At 44.3% G+C, this 24,421-nt stretch overlaps 1 protein-coding gene across 1 annotated transcript in view; it reads right to left on the reverse strand.

The window, feature by feature from the left end:
• The window catches only part of Gng12 (G protein subunit gamma 12), a 111,219-nt gene that overhangs the window by 56,986 nt on the left and 29,812 nt on the right, over window positions 1-24,421 (reverse strand). The window contains exon 3 of the mRNA XM_051152242.1: window positions 4,111-4,163. The gene's annotated coding sequence lies outside the window, so the exon portion shown is untranslated. The remainder of the gene's footprint in view (window positions 1-4,110; window positions 4,164-24,421) is intronic.

The following is a 24,421-nucleotide window of genomic DNA, read 5'->3' on the forward strand; positions in this document are numbered from 1 at the left end:
GAGCTCTAAGCCAGCCCCAATGAAATGTTCTCCTTTCCAACAGTTGCTACGGTCACGGTGTCTCTCCATAGCAATGAAACCCTACTAAGACAGGGTATGAATGGAACGGGAAACCAACGAAGCACATGATCTTAGCAGTGTCTTCCAATGTTGAGGCGTTCATACCACCACCTGTGGTGGGAAGGAGGCTATGGGGCCTACAAGAGCAAACAGAAGGAGAGTCTGTGTCTTGTGCCTCCAGAACGGCAGCTGGAAGGTGCTGGTCCCAGCAGGATGTACTGTGACAGATCCGAGGTTCCCTGACTTAGCCATGTCCATAAACATGCAGTTCAGATAATGTGCATGAAGTATTTAGCTGAACCTGGCATTAGGTAAATGGCAGCTATGGCTGTGAAAACTTTATACATAAAGCTGGAAAACTGAATATATAATTTAAGGCAAAATACTCAGCCACTGACATCACTGTCTGTTCCATGTTTACAATGGACACTAAACTTCGCTGGGTGAGCCAAGAACAGAGACTAACTGATGCCAGAGACTAAACTAGTCAAATCTAAAACAGCCACAGTTAAGGATGGTTTATCAGCTGAGTCCAGTGAAAGAGTGATAGACCACTTGCTGCTCCATGTACATGATTTTGTAAATCATTACAGAAGGTCTACAGAGCCACTGAGGCTCAACTACAGCCCCTTCAGATACAACATGGAATCCTCAATCCAGGAGCTCCCTGCCACACCCACAGCAAGGCCACTCACTCTGGTTCCTACCATAAGCTCATGGTTGGTAGCCTGGATCATGACACCAAATTTGAAGCCGGTAGCAGTGCCACCAAGACTACATCTAATTTTCAACCTTCCAAGTTTAATTGACTCCAAATTAGGAAATTTCTAAATCAGGCCACTTTGGTACTTATCTGCCTCGCATCTTCTTTCACCAACCCTCCTGTTGGAAAAGTTCTACCCCGTCCCCTCCAAGGAACCCACCACATTTGGTATTGATAGACTTGCCTTCTGTCATGGGAATATGATCAGCATGGTCAAAGAGACACTGCTTGCTGGCTACTGCCCAATTCTAATCATGATGGTTCCAATAGGCTATCCAAACCAGGCCAGTCAAAATACCTTCTTGGTACTATTAGAAGAGTTAGTCCTCTTAAGGCACAAGCTTCAAGAACAGTGGCTGATGCTGGTGGCTATGTCTGCCACCATGGTGTGTAATGGAGCGTGGCATAGGGAGGAGAATAACACTGATGGAATTAAGATGACTGGAGAAGAACAGGAGAGAGACTCCAAATGGCTGGGTGGAGGCCTCTGAGCCCCTCAACACAACTGTGCCTAAAGCCCACGCAGGACAAACAAGCTATCCGTGTAAGTCAATAACCTAGCTTAAATTGGAGTTCTGTTGATTATGAGCAGAAAAATTGCAACCAATAAACCTTACTTAAGGGGAAATAAAGCCCCAAAGGAAATTTCCTTCCATGAATAGCCCAGTCCCTGTGGAATTCTGGGCTCCTTTCTGGTAATAATCTTAATTGAATTAAAATCACTTCTCTGAATGAAATTTCTATAGTAAGTCTGTCTAGCTGTCAATGGTTGATATCTTTAACACCTTACCTTTGTAAGGGACATGCATATCTAATTAGTTATTTTGAAGAATATAAAAGAAAACACACAAAAAAAAATCACCAGTGGCAAAAAATAAAGAATAGTACCGATGAGAGCAAGGCGTGGCAGTGACCCCGGTAACTCTGGCACTTGGGAGTCTGAAGCAGGAAGACTTTTGACTTTCAGGTCTGCCAGGGCTAAACAGTGAGTCCAACCCAATCCCAAGGAAAACAGTGCCCTGCACATGTATGAGGAGCGTTCCAGGAAATCCGCATGTAAACACACAGCACAGTGCCTGGCACACAGCCACTGTCCAATAAACGGCAGGCCCTAATTATTAGCACGGATGCTGTTTTATTACTCCACCACTTCCACTCATTTCCGGTAGGCTTTGCATTAAGTACCAGCCCTGCTCAAGACAGGGGAGCCGCTGCTCGGAAAGGTAGCTTTTTGCAGGGAAACTCCCGGAGCTGTGCGTAAAACCCAAGCCTCCCCTAAGTGTCTTGTTCTTGGAGTAACAAGTGGCTGTCAGCTGTGAAGCACCCTTGATCCCTGTGCTCTCCCCCAAGCCTGATGAATGAAAGCAACATGGTCTGTCATGCAGTGGGGCGCTCCTGTGGCCCCCGGAACTGGGCCTCGGGGTGTGAATGAGTGCTGGGCTGGCCTGCTATCTGATTAACTAGGGGTCTCTTCTACTTTCTGCTCCTGCTGTTGGACCACAAGGAATGTGTATGGAAAGTTCTGCTTGTGAAGAGCTGACAAAGGGCCAAAAAAAAAAAAAAAAAAAAAAAAAAACAGGGTAGAGCAGGCAGGATGAAAAAGGGAGGAACACTGCTTAGCTTGGAAGGAGGCTGGAGCAGGTGAGATCACAGATGGCAAAAACGAGGCGGGACTTGACTAATGCTTAAAAAAGTAACAAGGCTCTTCAGGTGGAAAAAGGGGAAGCAGAATGAAATAAGATGCTTCGTGTGATGGTGAGCAGATTAGCCTGACAAAAATAAAAGAAGGCATAGGGGCTAGGAAAATCACTCAGTGGGTAAAATGCCTGCTGTGCAAGCCCGTGACCTATACTCAACCCTCGTGTAGAACACCAGTGTGGTAGCATGTGGTTGTAATCCCAGTGCTGGGGGCGTAGAGACAGTCAGACCCCTGGGCTTACTGGCCATCTACAGGTGCCCAGTGAGGGGGAGGGAAAAAAAAAAAAGCAAAAGACAGGGTCAATGGCTCCTGAGGAATGACATTCACGGCTGACCTCTGACTTGGACACAAACACCACACACAAAGAATAAAGAGTAAGGAGCGAGCAAGAGAGGACGCACTTAGGCAGCCAGCGTGGAGATGCCCGGGCTGCAATGCTGGCGGGCAGAGAAGGTAGGGATGGTTTGTGAGCAGAGCAAGGGCATCCTGAAGGACAGGCAATGTGGCACCAAGTGGAGAGTCTCTCCACGCCTCAGGTGTTATAAACACTTCAGCTAACAGCCATGTGACCAACAAAAACAAAGCCTCATTCACCTGGAATTTATTCATGAATAAAACAGTCTGAGCTCAAATCAGGGGAATCACAAACCTGAGCTGAGCTCAACCACCCCCTCCCCCACAGAATTTGAAGATACATAAACAACTGCTATTTGAGAAATAAATTTAGAGTGGTTTATTATAGAGTAAAAGCTACCACCACAAACAGACTACAGCTGCAAGACCAGGGAGTGATACCGTACCAATCCTCAGATGCTTTTCACTTAAGAAAAAAAAAAAAAAAGACCAAACAAAACAAAACTGATTTCTAAAACTGAGCTCCTGTCTGTGCAACAATCAGCCAGGCTAAGGTTAGAGGAGAAAGGAAGCAAAGCAGGAAGTGCAGCCTGGGGCTGAGGAGAGGCTCTGTGGTGTAAAGCACTGGCTGCTCCTACAGCCAGTCAGCTCAGTCACCAACACTCAGGTGGTGGCTCACAACCAGCTGCAACTACAGTTCTGCAAGATACAACGCCCTCTCCTGGCCTCTGCGCTCATGCGCACACACCCCCACATAGAGACACATGCATATGCATAATGAAAAACTGTAAAAAAACAAAAAAACAAACAAACAAAACTAAAGACTGTATAGCCTAATGTGTTGTAGCTGTGCATCTATTTCACTACAGCCTACTTCAAGGCAAATTCTGAATTCCTTAGGCAAGGAACATTTTTGCTGCATTGGATACTATATGAAACAAGAAGAACATCAACAAGAGTCTGGAAAGGGTTTCGTTACACGGAAGATTTTATTTTAATAGAATCTGCTATGCAATCACAGATCTACTCGCCTCAATTCTTAGAAAAAGAAAAAAGTAAAAACCATAAAACTTTTTAAGGCATGGAAAATTCATAAATCATTCGGAGGAAAAATGTGCAAATAAATATTCAGTCATGCTAAGGGGTGCTTGTGACTTAAAGTGTGACTAGCATTTCAAAAGTAATGGCACAGAGTCACTTTGTTTTAACAATGAATGGAGAAGACCTTACTTACCAGCAAGGCTTTGTGTGGTCCACTGTCTCCAGGTTTTAAACCGTGAGGTGAATCTGAAAGAGAATTAAACAGACAAACTAGGAGTGAATCGCATGCGGAAAAGATCTGCTTTCATTTCAAGCGACTGTGTAATGCCAAGTATTTATTCTTTATTAGTTAAAGATTAACAAAGCTTGCTCCTGGCTCCTAGTAGAATAGGGAGTGTTTTTCCCCTACATACTTCAACTTCCCAAACAGAAGGCATGCTCTCATTTGCTGCAGAGAGTGGCTGGAAGGCTGAGGCCAGCATAACTATAAATGGTCGTGTTTTCATCCAAACTCTGCAAGTGAGCAAAAGCCTCCTCAGATGTCACTCTTGCTCTGGTTCCATAACCCACTTCTGCTAGGATTAAGCTGCACTTGAAGGACACTAGGAGGATGCTCCAGGCTTTCTAATGGAGTCACCTGAGCAAGTAAATAACTAAAATTGTTTTATTGTTAATGGTGAGCCCCAAGTGATATATAATACAAGCTACATTGAAAAGTAGAAATGGATGAAAGTCTTCACAAGAGATTTGAATAATTAAAAATACTATTGTAACAGGAAGTCCACATAAAAATTTAAGATATTTTATATTTCTTCACTTAACAAACTTTGTTGTATATATTTGAGGTTTATAGCATGTTATGAAATAATTATATACATAGAAAAATGGCCCCCACAGTGGCACTGATTAGCCTCACATTGAGGCTAATTTCTTTCTTTGTAAGAAGAAAAGCAAAAATCCTTCCTACAAATTACCACCTGAATGCCTGTGTTTGCAGCTTCTACTTCCTTAGCTTACACCTGACTCTTGGTGCCCTCTGACCTACAGCCGTCCGACGCTTCCTCTGCTCAGTCTTCAAAACTAAACTGTCAAGATCTCATACTTCTCAACTCAGGACAGCCACAAGGTCAGTCCAACACAGCCCATGGCTGCATACAGAGCAGACCCGACTGAGAAAGACAGTCTTGGCTTTCAGTGAATACCAAGCTATAAAGCAAATCAGTTGATATGGTGTGTGTGTGTGTGTGTGTGTGTGTGTGTGTACATAGATACATAGCAATGTATGGTGCATTATGCACATGCATGTGTACAGGTGTGAAACACACCATGCACACATGTGTTGAGATCAGAGGTGACGTGAGACGTTTTCCTCTACTGCTCCCCATTCTATTTTATTCTATTTATTTTCAATTTTCTGCATAGGAGTGTTTTGACTGCATTTATGTATGTGCACCAGAGTTCTCTTCGGGGGCAGCCACCGCTCTTTAGCCTCTTTAGGCCATCTCTCGAGCTCCTCCATCATATTTTTCTGAGATAGGGTCTCATCAAATCTTAAGCTTACCCTTTCAGCTAGACTGCCTGGCCACCGAGTCCCCCGGGGATCTGCCTGCCTCTGTCCCACAGCACTAGGCTAACAGACATGTGCTGCTCCACTACGTTCTTATGTGTTGCTGGCAACCTGAACTTAGGTCCTCAAGCTTGGGAAGCAAAGGCTGTTACCCACTGAGACAATTCCCCAGCTGCCAAAGTGGAGAAATCAGTCACTATTTCCTCCTCACAACAATCCATCACTGCCTCATCTTAAGAGAAATCAGTTTCAGTGCTGTCCAGGTGCCAGCAGGACCTGCCCTCGCCCTGTTTACCTCAACTAACCCTCAAGGTAACCTTATGTGGTTAAGTGTGTCCTGGAGCAACTGAAGCACAGTGACATTACATGCCTGACCTAAGGCCTTACGAGGACGGCGGGGTCTGCCTCCAGAGTCCATGCACTACTTACTGTCAATTTAATTAGAACATCTCAAAATAAGATATTCCTTTCATTGTAAATCATGATCATAATTATCAAAGTCAGTGCACAGGATGACATGGTTAGCCAGCAATGCTCACGGCACATGGCAGAGTTACTTCGTGCTTGAAAATTAAAAACAATCTGACACGGGAATATGAAAACAAAAAGCAGGCTTGGAGTCAAACAGTGCAATAAGTCTGGCATCTGTTTGAATGAGGAGGGAAGGGAGGGTCATGTGAGATCTACAGAACAGCTTGTCTCTGTCACCTGTCTTAGCCAAAGGCCCATGGCTTTTATCATTCTCCAGAAAAGTCACAGGTATTCATCCGTGCATCTGTTTTAGCAGCAGCAGGGAGTTAAGGCAGAAGGAATAGAACACAGAATAACAGGACCCCCCCCCCCCATCCTTTTACTTTACTAATGCATAGGCAGGAATCACAAGAAGTGAGACACAGACCCACAGGCTGAATTGGCCAGCTCATCCATGAGACCTCACAACACTCAGGCTGAGGCAATAGCACACTGCTGTTCAGAGTCACATCCAAAGCTGCAAGAAGACTCACACCACCACCCACTTGTCTCATTCCCACACTCCCCATGGGCATCCTGTTCTTCAGTCACTCAAACCTCCCAGCCAACCAGCCCAGGGATGGTGGTGGCCACCGCAGTAGCATTTGTTCTCAGCTCACAAATGCACAGAAGACAGTGGATACAGTAAGAGCTGATCTTTATGGAGCTAACACCAACGCACCACAAGCTCCCTTAACCCCATCAGTAACTCTGTGAGTCACCCTTTATGGCCCCATGCTGCAGGTAGGTACGCACGCACAGTGAAGGCAGCAGCCTAAGGTCACAAAGTTTGGATGTAACAACAGACAGAGCTTCCAGAGCCCGTGGCCTATCAGCTACTCCAAGTCTGTAGCCGCCTTCTCCCACTGCCCCCTCTTCCCCTCCCCCCTTCTGCCACAAAGTAGCTCTTAGGCTTTGGTTTGTGAATGTGCTGGTCTCTCTGCAGACTTTTACAGAACCCTGGAAGGTTGAGAACCACCTTCAGACCTCATCTTTGGGTCTCTAAGACCTAAGATGTTAGAATACAGTGGGTGCTCAATAAATACACACATGGAAAGCAGCACTGCAAGAATGGGACACAGAACTCATCAAAGCACATCAGAGTTCTCTGGATATCCACTTTAAAAAGCAAGATTGTCTCTGTCCTTTAAATCCAGCCATCACCAAGGCAACGATACTTCCCAGGCCTATTCCGTACACGAAGTAACATAAGCGATTGACTTAATATATCTCCAAGGGATTCATCGGTTTGATTTGGTTTGATTCTACTTTGCATATGGATTATGTGTGTATCTGTGGTGTTTGCTTGTGTGTGGAGGCCAAAGAGCAACTTGGGGGTGGTTCCTCAGGCACTGTCCACCTGTGTTTGAGACAGGGTCTCTCTCTGACCTAGAACTCTCCACAAAGGCGAGGCTGACAGACAGTGAGGACCAGGGACTTGCCTGTGACTCTCTGCGCAGCTCTTGGATTACCGTGTGCTACTATAGCCAGCTTTCGTACATGGGCGCTTGGGCTTGAACTCAGTTCTCATACTGGCCCCTACATACGGGTCTGAAGTGGATAGCACACGTAAGTAGCAGCTTACAATGGGTTTTGGCTATGATGAAGTCTTCTTGCTTGCTAGGAAATGGCCCAGCGTTTTATGGAATCTTTCTAAATGCCTCCTGGATGACCCCGGAAAGGTCCTCTAACAGTAAAGAGGGCAGTTTCAGGATCAGAGATACGCAAAGACTTGCAGCAAGACCTGCAGCAAGAAGGTGTTCTTTCTACGTTTCCCCCCCAAACAACTGCACCAGGATTGTGGCCTAGAACAGCACCCACAGATAACTGCAGTTAGCTGTAGTACCCATCGAATGTACTACCTTCTCACGAGCACAATCTGAGAGGCGTCTGTCACTCACGACCAAATTATGCACCTGTATTTTGATTTTTTGCTATCTCAACTTTTTTGTTGTTCTTCTTTGTTTTTCAAGGCAGGGTTTCTTTGTATAGCCTTGGGTGTCCTGGATCGGCTTTGTAGACCAGGCTGGCATCAAACTCACAGAGACCTACCTGCCTCTGTCTCCCCGAGTGCTGGAAGTAAAGGCGTGCGCCAGCACACCCAGCTTACTGTCTCAACTCTTTAACTGAGAGGTTTACAAAGCAAACACACTGCACTGGGCCTTGCTGTGGGCCCTAGGACACAACGGTGAGTAAGGTAAATGGTGTTTATGGCCTAAGGCCTTCGCAGGGTAATAATGCACAGACACAGTAAGAACTCAATTTCAAGCAGTGATGGCTCTTAAAATTTTTTTCATAAGAGCAGAGAGTGTCATGACTACTGAAGAATTCAGCTACTTCTATTTTGCAGCTATATGAAGGTTTCTAGAAGAGGCAACAGTGGGCAAAAGGTGACCAATTCTGAGATCACTTGATTGGTCAGGTGAGAAATGATGGTCTAGAATGGTGACAGTAGGGACAGAAGTAGATGGACTCTGAAGGTAAAATGACTAGGGCTAGTATAGGACATAGATGGGGCGGGGGCGTCTATCCTAGGGGTACCATGTCCACTTTAACCAAAGGCGTTACCACGTCAGCCTCCACTCAAGATGGGCTCCTTGCTGGCAGACCTGGCTTAAGCTATCCATTGAGAGTAACTCTTCCAAAGAGATACCACCCTTAACATGCAGACTAAAAGTCTACTTGAGAAAAGGATTTGTTTATCTTATTTTATGTATGTGCGCTTTGCCTGCATGTATGTATGTGTACTACATGCATGCCGGGTGCATGCAGAGGTTAGAAAGGAGTTCCTGGAATTGAAATTCCAGGTGATGGGTGCCAGGAACAAAACCCAGGTCGTTGGCACGAGCAGCCAGTGCTCTTAACCACCGAGCTGCCTCTCCAGCTCCTTTCAAAGTCTATTTCTCAGTAGCTGGTAGTCTATGTTCTCAACCAATGCGCAGATAGGTTGACAATGCATGGTGGTCTGACAATACCAACATTAGAGAGAAACATTTTAATATGCTGGTTCTTCCATGTCTAGATGTCAGAGGGCTAGTTTTTAGAAGCAGCATTCTTTTTCCACCATGGATCCCTAGGTTTACGTTCATGTCATCAGGCCTGGCAGCGAGGGCCTTCTGGGCCGAGCCATCTCATGGGCTCACTTCTGTGCTTCCACGTTGCCATGCTATGAACAAACATAAAATTATAGAATAAGGGCTGGAGAGATGGTTCACCAGTTAAAGAGCACTTACTGTTCTTGGGGAAGACTCAAGTTTGGTTTCCTGCGTCTACACGGCAGCTTATAATTGCCTTTAACTATCAGTGCTAGGGGACCTGATAACCTCTTCTGGCTTCAACGTGCAACGTGGTGCTCATAAATTCATACAGGCGCAATCACATACACATTAAATAATAAATAAGTAAATAAATAATACATAAATCTTTTTAAAAAATGTTAGAGTGTTCCCTCTGTGCTAAGTGCTAGTATTTGTGGCAATTACTTTAGATGGATGTGTGTTTTTATATGACTTAATATGACTACTTGCCTCTGAGCCTCAGTTTTCTCTGGTATGAAATGGAAACTAATATTACCACTTGCGTACAGTTGTTAGAAGGATAAATAGTATTAGCACAGTGAGACTTAAAACATTCAGTGGGGGATGGAGGGAAGGCACAGTGGTTTAGAGCGCTTGTTTTTTTAGAGGGTCTGAGTTGGATTCCCAGTACCCTATAGCAGTTTATGACCATCTATAACTCCAATTTCAGGGGCTGTCTTCTGGCCTCTGCAGAAACCAGGCACACATGGTGCACAGACACACATGCAGGCCGATCATACATGTATATGATAAAAGTTTTAAAAGGAAAAAGTCCACAAGTGATAGTCATTTAAAAAAATAATTTTAAGCCTTAAATATTTTGTGTTTTATGTATGCATTTGCAGTTGTTCATTTTGAGAGCCTTAATTTACTACACCACCCCATTATGCTGGAGTCCTTAGGTTACTGACGGTTAGTGTCTTCATGACTATAAGGACTCTGGCATCATTATGATTTTGCTTTGTAATCGTTCTATCTTATTTCTTTAGTTTCACTGTACTCAAAGACTAGAATTGCTACTTGGTTTTTTTTTTCTTTTCTTAAAGGAAATTTACTTAAAATATAGCATTTTATGAATATTTGAAGAACTTCATATAATATATTTTGATGGCAGTCACCTCCCAAATCCTCCAAGACCCACCCACCTCACCTCCCTTTTTATTTCTTTTAATCCTACTGACTCAAGTTTGCACTCTATATAGACTCATGTGTATAGGGCCATCCACTGAAGTGTGACTTACCTACCAAGGGGTGACATTCCATTAAAGAAACTGACCCTCCCTCCCCCAGAAGCTACCAACTGTCAGTATCTCCCCAGTTAGGGGTGGGGCTCGTGAACCCCTCTTCACTAAAGGAACTTTTATTAGTACACCATCAACAAAATAATTAGCAGCTCCTAAGATCTATTTCACTAAGCATTCTGTAGAATTTATGTATGTATACCACATAATGTACACAGGAGCACATGGAGGTCACTAGACCATGTTTAATGCTCTGGAACTGAACTTACAGGCTATAGTGGTTATCCACAAGGGTGCTGGACACAGAACCCCTATCCTTTGCAAGAGCAGTAAGCACTATTAACCACTGAGCCATCTCTCCAGCACTGATTCCTAAAGTCTTAATATCTTATAAAAAATGCTATTGTTAATGTTATTTTATTTTTCCTAACAATTAATAAAGATGAAAATTTCCCATTTATTAATGATTTGTTACAATGAAAACACTCATATTCTTTGTTCATTCCTACACTAGTTTGGTTTTTCTTATAACTATGATTGTCTTCTTTATAGTTCATGATCAGCAATGAATACAGATGAACACATATATTGCTACAAATGTATTCCCCAAACTTCTGCAACTTTGTTGTTGCTCTTGTTTGTCCCTTTTCTGAAACAGGGTTTCACTATGTAACTGCTATGGATCTAGAACTCACAATGTAGACCTCACAGACATCCACCTGCCTCTGCAACCTTGAGTGCTAGGATTAAAGGACCGCCACCACACCAGCAGCTTTTGTGGTAGCTTTTCTCAGTTGTAAGACATTTAATGAATATGCAACAGCCATAAACATATGGCTCGTGTGTTTATGAGCCTCATAAACAATGGCATTGCTTCCTGGGGAAATGCTTTTGACTGCTTTTCAAAGTATATTTCCATCCACTTTGAGCTTTATAGTCAGTCTATGGGAAAGCTTTCAGGTGAAACAATTCCCACCGAGTAGCATGGAAAACTGAGGTGCAGACTGCAGGTGACACGGTAGGGTCCTGGTAGGGTCCCTGAGCTCTTTAGTTAGCTATAGACCAGACCCTGGGCCTATCCGGAAAAACAAAACAAAACAAAACCTTGTGAGGTAAAATGGAGAGATGAATTGTGTGCAACATTTTTGTTTCTTGGGTTCATTACACACTGATATACATGTCACTCTGTCATGTTTGGTTGGCTTTTTGGTGTGTATTTTAATCAAGTCTCAACGTACCAATTCTGTAGCATTTTCTACTAGAAAACTTTATTCAAAGCATCACGGAAATGAGAATTTTGGTTTTGAGAAACCTAGTTATATTTTGTGGGTATGTTTATGTTTATATCCCAGGTGTGGGAAATGGGGCTGCTTCAGATTGTCCATAGCAGCTAATTATACGATGTCTTGTGCACTAGCACAGATGTGATCTCTGCCAGCTGCATATAGTTTAATTCTGGACTGTGGAGAGGGAATAAACGCCAGAGCGTGGAGAGGGCGAGGGGCAATGCAAAGAAGAAGAGGTAGTTGCTGATCCCCTCTGCTGCCCCTGGTTGCTGCTGCTGCAGTTTGACGAGACGTTGGGAGAAACCCTGAAACGAACATTGGACTTGTCCAAGGAACCTGACGACCCTAATCAACAGGAACTAGTCTAAGGAGACCAACATCCCCTTTCCCTCTAACCCTTTCTCGTCTACCTAGTGTTGGTAGGTTGTGAGGGATTAGGATGGAAAAGGGAGGTAGAGGCAGAAGAGCCCAAACAAAACAGGGAATCATCTGCTGCAACCGAAGCTCCCAAGAAACGCTAGCAAGTTCAGGGAGTCTACCAAAGCGATAGTCATCCTTACCCAGTCTTTTATGAAGTTTCAATAAACTTAGACTTAACCTAGGTTTGGCTCTAGCTTATTTGTTTTCAGATGGTGTCTCATTATGTAGCCATGGCTAGCCTAGAACTGCCAGTGAGCTTGTTGTCGTCATCTCCTAAATGCTGGGATTACAGGTGTGCCTCACCATAACTGCTTTTTTGTTTTAAACTTGGCACGAATATAGATTTTGTCAGAGAAGGGTTTCCTCAGTCTTGGTTCAGTGAAACCACTCCACTCCCTGAAGCTCTACAGCTGTTCCTTCCATTAATGTAATTCACAACACACTGCACTTAAACTAGAAGGAAAGGATTCAAGGCTCTGTTGTTTTTGTGGTCCTATTTCTCCACTTTCTAGCACCTGAAACATTAAAGTGTAGGGTGTATTAACTGTATATTCTTTGCTGCATTGAAAACACACTCCAACCATGAAACAATTTTGAAGCATCCCCAGTGCAAAGACTGCATTAGCTAAACCACACTAAGTTATATTAAACAGAGTGTCCCGAGACATTTACAACTTGGCACCAATCTGTGCCTTTCTGAAAATATATCTGTTGCACTTTAGTCTGCAATTCACATCTAATCCATTCTTCAAATGTTCAGTGTGTGTGTGCGCGCATATCTGCATATCCCACGAAGTAGTCAAGTCTTGATTAGTATTTGGAAAGAACTCACAGAAATACAGAACATCTGTTTCCTAATATGGTAAAACTCACGGGAAGCAACTGACATTAGCTGGCAAGAAAACAAAAGCATCTAGATCAACATATGAAAGGAAGACATCCAAAATTCAAACTGAACACAGCAGAACCTGCTTGACATTTCATCTTCAGGACTGTGGGGACGGTGCTACGTCTTGTGAAATACTTGTCATAATAGAATGTATTTAGTCTATGTACACACAGATAAGACAACCTACATTACAGGCCCTCAGGTTCTGCGCCCACCCCTCTTGATATTTATGTCACTTTGTCAGGCTTGGCTGGCTTGTGTATTTTTCATAAAATCCCTAGTGCCTTACAGGACGAACTATGACCCAACTGAACTGGCTGGTGGTCCTGATAGAGAAGATAAGCCCTTCTGAGAGATGGAGTGTCATCTTCACAAGAGCCCTCCGCCCTCCTCCCTTACACTGCTTTGCCATGTCAAAGTACCCTCTGATGCTCTTTTCTACCTACTGATCTGCATGCACCTCACACACTGGAATGAAAACTGATCAGAGGGAGCTGTTTTCTCGTTGCTGTGCCCTAGAGCCAGGAAAGAACAAGCATTCAATAACAATTTTATTTAGTTTATGTGTATTTGGGGATGGAGGGGGGGGGGAGCAAGCGCATGCGTGTGACCTGAGAGGCTGGAAACAGGTGTCTTCTTCACTCTCTAGCTTGCTGATTCAGCTAGACTGGCAGCCAGCAGGCTCTGGGGTCCGCCTGCCTGTACCCCCAGTGCTGCTTTGTCCGGCATTTTCATGGTGCTGGAGTTTGGAAATTCAGGTCCTCGCGCTTGCACAGAAAGCACTTTACCTGCTCAAGCGTCTTCCACCTCCTACAGGTAGTATTTTTAATTGGCCAGAAACTGGGTTTCAGTTAGTACTATGAAAATGTTTCTTGTTCCCCCCAATGACAAACAAACAAACATCATCTTAACTTGCAGAGCAATGACATGAGTTCACTGGAAAACATCATGGCTATACTCTTAAACTGTTGGTAGGCAACTGGTGTTCTCCGGTCTTCTGTGTCTTAAGGCCTTGAAGCGTCGCTACTTTAACCATCACACTCCTGTTTGTCCTATCTGTAGTTAGTAGCAGAGTTTCTTCCCAATTATTCCTAAACAGCGCTGGCTCTGACCTCAGTACCACGTGGGTGGCTCCACTTTTTGTTACTTGGTTCTATGACGTTTGGGGCCAAAGAGCCACTGAAAACCTGCAGAACATTAAGAAAACTCCTGGGAGCGGGAGTCCTACAAACAAGTGCCAGCCTTTCCCAAGGGTCTTCGGGGCTCAGGCTGCTTGGCTGATCCGGGTGCCTTTCACAGGGGTAGTGTTTCTCTTCATGAATGAATCCCATTGACGAGGACATCCTAAGCAGTCAGTGTTAGCTCCAGGGGACAGCCATTCTACCCTGGCGTCTGTCCACTATCTCCCATCACAAATTTAACTCTTCTTTGGCTGCATTCCTAACAAACTCTCTGATCAGCTTCAGCGGGTTAGATCAACTGCCAACTGTCTTCTTTTTCAAATTGGTTTTCCTTTATTACATTTTATTTATTATTGCTGTGGGGTGGGGGCTGTGCCTAAGTGTGCCTGTGGAACTCAGGTAGTCGGGCTTGCTCAGCAAGTACTGTACCAGGGGAACTGTCTCACCAGCTGCCCCTCCCTCTCCTTTATGTTTGCTGTAAACCGTCTTTACAGTTCAGGCTTGCCTAGTACTTAAGGTACTTAGGCTAGTGCCCTGAGTGCTCGGAATACAGGTGTGTAACACCCACCTGGTTCGTCTCTCTTTTTTAATAGTTTATTTATTTTTATTTTTATATGCATTGATGTCTTGCCTGCATGTGTGTCTGTACGAAGAGGACACTGGGTCCCCTGGAACTAGAATTACAGATAGTTGTCAGCTGCCAGGTGGGTGCTAGGAATTGAACCTAGATCCTCTAGAAGAGCAGTCAGTGCCCTTAACCTCTGAGCCATCTCTTCAGACCTTCATCACACCATTTCTTAAAGCACAATCTTCCTGCAGCATTTAAAGGTGAGACTTTGGGATTCCTTCTTAAAAATAAGATATTCTTTTTAATAAATATTGGGAGAGGTACACTACTGCCACAGCATGCATGTGGAGGTCTGGAGGTCTGGAGACAACTTGAGGAACTTGCCCTTCTACCACGTAAGTTGCAGGAATCAAACTCAGGTCAGACATGGCAGCAGTGTCTTTATCCACTTAGCCATTCTGTTGTTCCCAAAACAAAATATTCTTAATTTCGGATCATTTGACAATTCACAGCACAGCTCAAGGGTCTTATCAAATTCTTACACTGCATATAACATAAAGCACACTCATTTTTCTATTCAGTGACTTCTTCAATATATACAATGTAACAAATCATGCCTGAGTCTTGGTAGCTTTTTATTTAGACATTAAGTTTCTTTAATGTTTAAATGGTCCTGTCCGTGATGCCATACCCTCTTTCACCATTGGTCCTGTCTGTGATACCATACCCTCTCTCATCAATGGTCCTGTCTGTGATACCATACCCTCTCTCATCAATGGTCCTGTCTGTGATACCATACCCTCTCTCACCACTGGTCCTGTCTGTAATGCTGTACCCTCTCTCACCATTGGTCCTGTCTGTGATACCATACCCTCTCTCACCATTGGTCCTGTCTGTGATGCTGTACCCTCTTTCACCATTGGTCCTGTCTGTGATACCATACCCTCTCTCACCATTGGTCCTGTCTGTGATGCTGTACCCTCTCTCACCATTGGTCCTGTCTGTGATGCTGTACCCTCTTTCACCATTGGTCCTGTCTGTGATACCATACCCTCTCTCACCATTGGTCAGTCTGTGATGCTGTACCCTCTCTCACCATTGGTCCTGTCTGTGATGCTGTACCCTCTCTCACACTTGGTCCTGTTCTGTGATGCTGTAACCCTCTCTCACCATTGGTCCTGTCTGTGATGCTGTACCCTCTCTCACCATTGGTCCTGTCGTGATACCATACCCTCTCTCACCCATTTGGTCCTGTCTGGTGATGCTGTACCCTCTCTCACCATTGGGCCTGTCTGTAATGCTGTTACCCTCTTTCACCATTGGTCCTGTCTGTGATGCTGTACCCTCTCTCACCATTGGGCCTCCTGTATGTAATGCGTACCCCTCTCCTCACCATTGGGCCTGTCTGTAATGCTGTACCCTCTCTCACCATTGGTCCTGTCTGTGATGCTGTACCCTCTCTCACCATTGGTCCTGTCTGTGATACCATACCCTCTCTCACCATTGGTCCTGTCTGTGATGCTGTACCCTCTCTCACCACTGGTCCTGTCTGTGATGCTGTACCCTCTCTCACCACTGGTCCTGTCTGTGATGCTGTACCCTCTCTCACCATTGGTCCTGTCTGTGATACCATACCCTCTCTCACCATTGGTCCTGTCTGTGATGCTGTACCCTCTCTCACCACTGGTCCTGTCTGTAATGCTGTACCCTCTCTCACCACTGGTCCTGTCTGTGATGCTGTACCCTCTCTCACCATTGGTCCTGTCTGTGATACCATACCCTCTCTCACCATTGGTCCTGTCTGTGATGCTGTACCCTCTCTCACCATTGGTCCTGTCTGTGATGCTGTACCCTCTCTCACCATTGGTCCTGTCTGTGATGCTGTACCCTCTCTCACCATTGGTCCTGTCTGTGATGCTGTACCCTCTCTCACCATTGGTCCTGTCTGTGATGCTGTGCCCTCTCTCACCATTGGTCCTGTCTGTGATGTGGATCCTCTAACCATGTAGGAACGTAAGCTTTTGGGTAGTTTGTTGGAAACAAAATAGTAAATCTGGATTATAAAAGAAAGATGTTGATAGCTGGGTGGTTGTAACTGTTTTTCTTTCCTATTTTGTGGGTTCTTCTTTTTCCCACACATTATCCCCCTCCTCTTTTTTTACCCCCTAATACTGGATAGGAGAGAAACAAGGACAGAAAGAAGAGAGGAATTAGGAAAATCCTTGCATCTAATTTCTTTCCTTTTGTTTTTTTCTTTGATCACTGCTACTAACAAACCACAACCAACAGCCACCAACACCACCTTCAGGGCTCTAGCATTTATATACTCCCTGAAAAGTTCCCAGAATTCCAAACATTACACAATCATAGAAACTATGTCAAAACCATGTCTCTGCTAAAGCATGAGGCAACTCAGTCTGAAGCAGCTCCATATCCCCATACCTGGGATTAAAACAAAAACACATTCTTATAATATTTTTTGCGTTAAAAAAAAAAAAAACAACAAAACCAAAATTCCAGAATTGTTGCTACAGGAAATGGTGGCAGACATCTTTAATCCCAGCTCTTGGGAGGCAGAGGCAGGCAGCCTGGTCTACAGAATGAGTTTCAAGACAGTCGGGGTAGAGAAACCCTGTCTTGAAAAATGAAAACTAATAGACAAAAAGCGTGCCATTACTCAAGTTAGTATGTCCTGCAAAGTCTCTCCATTCCTTCCTTCCTTTTTTTCTTTACATCACAAATCTGGACTCCTGGAATGCAAGCACAGTTTAACTCTGGATGGAATTCCAAGGTCTCTCCTACCCAGACTATGTACGTGGCTTCCTTTCTCCCTCCCTATATGAACACCCAGCACAGGCAGGGCCAACATAAACCAAGGGCTGGTGACTTCTGAGCGACCTTCACATTCCTGTCCTCTTCTGCAAAGCTTCACTGCAAATGCTCTTCCTGTCTCCAAGGCCAGCCTGCCCAAATACTGTTTTAGATTTTCTTCTCCTCATGGGGCTTGGGTGGGCAAGTAATCTGGTAACAGTCCTTTGGCCAGTTTTGATATAGTTTCTGGCATTAGTCAGAGTTAAAACATTTCAGATGCCTAACACTAACTCGCAAACATTTCCTTACTTGAATTCTTTCATTCCTCTATTCTTTTGCCATCTAGAAAGAAAGGAGGTTGAGCCCTTCCAAGTTCGGGAGGTGGGGGGAGGAACAGGGAGAGCTGGTAGATGGGAGGAGCGCTGTGAAGTGCTGCCTTCTGGACATGCCATGGCTGTTTTGACTCCTGAACTCACAGCAGCGGTGGTTACCTGCTCATGACCTGCACAAGACTGGATCCATCGACATTCACAAGTCCTCACTGTGCCCTGCGTGGCTAATGTGGTTTATGGCTGCTGGGTAAGGGGGACTCATTTTCTTGAGAGCTACACCACTACTAACTTGCCCATGGTCTGGTTTAATAAGTCCTAATCATGGTTACGTAAGCAACCCTAATGAAACTGAGTGAGCCATGAACACACACTAGGACATGATAGTCAGGGATGAGTGACAAGGAGAAAGAGAGCATAGGAAGGGGGTAAGGGAGGGTAAAGGAGGTGGTGAGTGCGGTTAGGATACATATATGTATAGGGCAATGTGAACAAATAAGTAAAAGAAAAAAAAAAAAAAAAAAAAAAAAAAACAAAGTACGCTGGGCCTGTAGTGCAAGCTCAGAGGTACTGCTCTTGCAGAGGGCCAATGCTTGTCCTCAACACTTATGCTAAATGACTCAGAATGACCTGTAACTCCAGCTCAGGGAGACCCAGTGCTCTCTTCTGCCCTTTGTGGGTACCCACAAACACATGGATACCTTTGTAAGTATTTTTTCACTTTTTTAAAAGGAAGGAGTGAGGATAAAAACAACATATAAAGCAGAGGCATCTTCCAAAGTGTTCTTCCTAGGCTCAAAACTATCAGAAGCCCTTAAGCCACAAATGAAGACTTCTAACTCCTGAATCCCTGAACATGGGTATTGGAACCTCACAAATAAATCCGGTCCAATGAACACCCACCTTTTTCTTTTTTCCTCCATTGACTTATGTGCAATGTCACTAGTGGTCACTCAGCAGACAGCTCCCAATGTGTCTCTGCTGATAGAGCCTGAGTTCCTGTGTAGATATATTGGAATCTCTGAGGTCAATTCAATGAGACCTAAGGGGAAACCTGGGCAGGATGCAGGGGAAAGTTCTAGTTCCTCAGCAAAACCAGGAACATGTGACTGTTTGTTGTTGTTGTTGAGGCCGAAAGGCTGTGACAGCCTTTGGTGACCATAAGAAATTTGAAATTAAGAAGCAATACAACGAAGAGGGTGAATCAATGGGCTGAGACTAGCACAGACCTTTCGTGACAATAAACAGAACAGCTGCCTCCTCCATGATGCATCCCTTAACTTTTTAGGGGCATGGCTGGTCAGTTTGCTTTTCTGATATGTTTAGTCTTAATATTCATGAAATGACAAGGCTTACAGATTTAGAAACAACTGCTTATCAAACTTGCCACTGACAGGGCATCAGGATGTATGTATGCCTTGGGATTTAGCCATGCAGGGCAGCTGTTCCACCCACCAGTGGAGCCATTCATCCACCAATCAGTGTTGCCTTCTTTCATTTTCTTCTGCTTACAACTAACTGTTAAGCTAGTACTTTGTAGTGGATACTTCACCAGGCCAAAGGGATGCACACCACCTTAGGGACACAAAGCACCTGTACCCATTCTAGAGACAAAGACATTGAGGTTCTCAGGGTTTAAATGTTTTTCTACACTAAAAATCTGTATGTACCTTTGGGATTCAGATCTACAGGCATCTGGATGTATGTCTCACACTTCTCACTATGCTTTAAATGTCAACCACTGCTTCACTTGCCTAATTTACGTTTAACAAGAAACTGTACTGCCTTTTCATGTTCTACAATTTTGACCCATCCCCAGCTACACCAATTACTAACTGTATCTTGTCCCTTTTGGACAGATATGTGTAACATCTGGGACACAGGTCTACTTTTACCTGTCACTGCTACCATGAGTAACAAGTGGGGTAACAGTTTCCCCTTGTATTCATGTGGGGCCCTTCTCCACTCTGCTCACCATTTTGCAGTACACTCCCAGTACATTCCCAAGGGCATGATGGTTCTTTTAGCTCCTCAAAGATCAGATGCCCAAATGTACGAAGAGAAAATTAAGTCCAAGAGTCAGACACTGCCCCAAGGAACCCTGCATGCCAGTTCTGAGCCTCATCGCACACAAATTGATAATATTTCTCATGCCTCGGCAGGGTCCTGTGCCAGAAGGTATTTACAAAGTTGCAGACTAAGCTCTCCATGCACAATGCGTACAGCAAATGTGCCCTGACTCAACAAAGTTGCTGACTAAGCTCTCTATGAACGTGTATAGCAAGTGTGTCTTAACTTGATGCCACCTCCCCCCCAACTCAAAAAACAAACAAACAAAAAAACCTAGCCACCTAGTACTGGTACCTAGGTGAAAATCTAAACCAATAGCCACTTACCAGGGCAGGATTTGTTTTTACTGCCATTAGAAGAAGGATTTGGAGCATAAGGACATAGGAAAAGGACAATATACAACCAGGGTAGATGTAAAGACAGACCAACAGACTCACACACAGACTCCTGTCTACATGAAAAGGCGAATCTGGACTCGTAAGAACACTTCAGTGCACAATGCAACTTTAGAACTTAATGAAATGATGGAAAATGGCTCTTCCTCCTACTGCTTATCTTTAGGGTCATTGTATCATCAATGTTGCAAGTTCTTACAAACTGCATGCTCACAATGTAATATTTGACCAACTTTTAAAAGACATGTCTTTGTATTCATGACCGGCATGAATGGCTCTCTTTTTTTTCCTCTTTTGGTTCAGGGTGCTTTCTTGACAAAATACATCCATTTATTGCTAAACATGTACATTGTTTCTAATGTCTGAAGGCCTCACAAGAATTAAGGCTGTGTGAAAGCCCATGCATTCATTGCTGACTACAGATGCAGACACCCTAGGCTCTCTGTTCCCCAGCGACACAGGCCTTGCTGGGCTGGCACTCCGTGTCACCCTTCTCTTGGTAAATTCTGGCTTACTCAAGATGTTCTAAACTTGCATACAAAAGTAACAGCAGCAACAGTGCTGCTTCCTGGGTGTTCTACCGTAATGCAAGCATGTTTTACAAGCGTCTTCCTATGAATGCCATTTCAACCTGGTTTTGCAGTACCATTTTACAGTGTATGAAACAGAGAGCAGGCACTAATCATGTTTGCTGGAGGCATGAAAATTTAGTTCCTCTCATGAACACAGTGAGAAGAGACCGTTATAATTATCAGACTTTTTATATAGGGAAAGTTGGTTGCTTTAAGCTAACACTTGGCCAAGGCTGACAGGAACAGGCAACTCAGCCCCCGTCTTGGCTCACTGTTCTCTAAGTTCCAGCTTATGAGTTTAAAAAAAAAATACCAGATATAAAAAATCATGTCCACCAAAGTAAATTCTCTGATTATTTTTTCTAATAATACCTAACCTGTCCTGCCGTGAAGACCAACACTGGGGATGGAAACTCTCTCCTTTAAGGTTTCCGCGGGCACCAGTCAGTGCAGGAGGCCACCCTGTTGCTGAACAGAACTAAGGCAGCACAAAACTGTGACTTAGACAAACGTGCAAATAAGACACCAACTCAAGTAAGAACAGCACACAAATGAAACCGCATCAGGATCTAAGGAAGCCCAACAGAAAAGTCCCTTTTTTAAGCTCTGAATTTTGGAAAATTCCCCCAAACTGACTTTATTCAAATAATTTCCAGTTAAGCTTTCCATACTTTATCAGAAGAGATTCTAACCTTGAAAATGAGTGGAGGAAAAAAAAAAAACAGTCCAGCCCTAGGGCTACCTGTGGTGGTGGTGGTGGTGGTGGTGGTGGTGGTGGTGGTGGTGGTGGTGGTGAGGGGATGCACCGTAAGTGCACACATCATTAATTAGAAAGCTTTTCCCGCAGTCATGGTCACTCGGAGATCCCGCCCTATGTGTCCCCTGACCTCAGTGTCATTCACATCTTCTATTCCCACTTCACATAAAGACTCTGAGTACACAGAGCTGTTGCTTTGGCTGAGGTGAGAGCTGCCTTGGATGTAAGGGCTCTTGTCATCAGCCTGTGCCTTTGGGGTAGAGGTAGGAGAAAGACACACATGAGTTAGGGCAACAGCCACTGTTCCTCCTGAACCACCAGAACAAAAAGGGCTCTTTTTCTTTTGTGGTACTATGGATTAAAAAACAAACAAACAAACAACAACAACAAAACCAAACCTAGCCTTTGATGGTGGGCTTCTGAAAATACAGGAAAGAAAATCAGTCTTGGTGTCTGCAACAGTTCAACCCAGATATCTGAAGCCAGATGAACAAGGGCCTTGCTGTGTGCACCAGCAAATAAGCGGATACCCTTTGACTTCACTTAACTCTGACACTGTCTGTCTGGATAAGGCATTGTCTCCCATACTTAGGCATATTCCCTAAGACTTCAGATTCTAGGCAAAAAGCCCCAAGTACTTTTAGCCGTGCTTCTGACTGACTGGCTAGAAACAGGCTTTTCAGAACCCCTGTCTTCAGTTAATTAATCTGCTTGAGCCGTTCACAGAGCTCAGAGAACATTCTCGGGTTATTAAGAGGATACTAAAAAGGACAGAGAGGAAGACCAGATGAAGGAATGGGTAGTTACAACAGGACATGTGCAAAGAGATAAGGAACTACCACGCTCTTTCCAGGGGCATCAACTTCCAGGAAGCTCTCCAAACATTACTCCTTTCCGTTTTTTATGGAGGCTTCATTACACAAGCAAGGCTGCCTGATTAAGATCACCAGCCGCCATAACCTTTTCCCTCCCAAAAGGTTAGAGTGTTTGGACTTCTATCACAATGCTCTATTCTTGCCATAGTGTTCTGTTTTGTTGTTGTGCTTGGCCAACCCTCATCCTGAAGCTATCTAGGGGCTGCCTACCATAAGTTATCTCACTAGCATTATTAAACACACTTGTAATTCGGGGCTGACCACTTGTTATTGGACAGGGAATCAGGGGGCCTCATCCCTGGGAAGGACGTTTTCCCTATCAGCATTCATTAGTTGCCTGTGGTTCTTTGTCTATGGGTTCGACCCCATGAAAATCGTTATAAAAATGTATTAAACACTTTTAAACGTCCCAAATTCAGTTTCTTATAGCATATGCCAATGGTTACTATATATTTCAACAGATTAGGCTAAATAAAAACCTCATGGGGATTTTCAATTTTTAAAAGTGTCAGGAAGTTTAAGAGACCAAAAGATGAAAGAACTCTGTACAGTATACTCAGTCTTGAAAACAAAAAGCTGGGATCATTGACATGCTTACTCTTCCACTGCTGCCCTCCCATCAGCATCACTGTGACCCGGGACAGTGGTAGTACCTAGCTAGGGCTGAAGTCATACAGGCAGGAAAAGATGAGTGGGATCCTGCCCAATGCTTGCTGTCACAGTGAAACCTGAGGGGCACCAGAGATGCAGAACAGAGAGCACACTGGAGAAACCAATAAAATGGGGCTAGTTACGTGTGCAACTAAAATAATCGGAGTGTTTCCCTGAGACACCAGGCTTGACAGTCAGCTTTATCTGTCATTGTTTCACATGGTAGATCCAGAAGATGTGTTTTGAAATGAGGCTTAGTTAAGTAACTTTTATTGCTTCAAGTAACATTTCTTTTTCACTCTGAGCATAAAGTTGTAATGAATGTGACTACTGCATATTCCAAATGTCAACACAGAGAAAAATACCAAGTAGTATCTTAATATTATCATAGAAACACATCTGACCTTGTGGATCCCTTGAAGGGATCAGAGATGACTTCGGGTTTGTGTACCACCCTCAGCAACACACCTGCTTTTTAAACTATTTAGCGAGAATGTCTGAACTCATTCATAAATGACACAATTCTATTCAGTGAGGACGATCTGGAAAGCTTCAGTGAGTTGGACAGCTTTTCAGGTCAGTCATCCAGATGACGTAAAGGTGGAGCGAGTAAGATGGCTCTGTCGCCTAACATTGAAAGTTTGACCACCTGAGTTTGATCTCCAGGACTGACATAAAGGCACGAGGTGAGAACTGACTTCACAGAGAAATTTCCAACCTCTATACTAGGGCTGTGACACATGTTCACACGAAGAAGAAGAAGCGGGGAGGAGGAAGAGGAGGAGGAAGGACAGAAGGCTGGAAGAAGCTGAAACAAAAAGTTAGTAAGCTGCAGGGAGCTTTGGCAAAGCAGAAGAAAGCAGCTCTGGGGAACTAGCACCTTACACCACGCAGACTGCACTCCACACGGGTCACCTGACACAGTCTAGCAGGAAGTCAAAGGTGAGCAAATGGGCCCCCTGGGAGCTCTGAACACTGGAATCCCTCATGCAAGACTAGCAGGAGAAAACATGCAGGAAACACACACAAAATGGACAGAACAACTCAGAGAAATTAACTACCTCTTTCGGCAACAGACAGGAAGCAATTCTAGGGTCAACCCAGGCTCTCCAAACCACCAAACTCATGTTGTTTTTCATAAACCAGTGTCATCAAAATGGCAGAAGATATGGCCTGGGTGGAGTGTTTACACAGGGAATGGCAGAAAATTCAGCTAGGAGAGGGGTTGCTAACTGAGGTACTCTGCAAAGTGACAGGGTCACATTTGTGCTGTGGGAAGAGTAGAGTAAGCAAGCTCTGAAACCA

The sequence above is a fragment of the Acomys russatus genome, chromosome 10 (genome assembly GCF_903995435.1).
Source record: "Acomys russatus chromosome 10, mAcoRus1.1, whole genome shotgun sequence".
NCBI classification, from domain to species: Eukaryota; Metazoa; Chordata; class Mammalia; order Rodentia; family Muridae; genus Acomys; species Acomys russatus.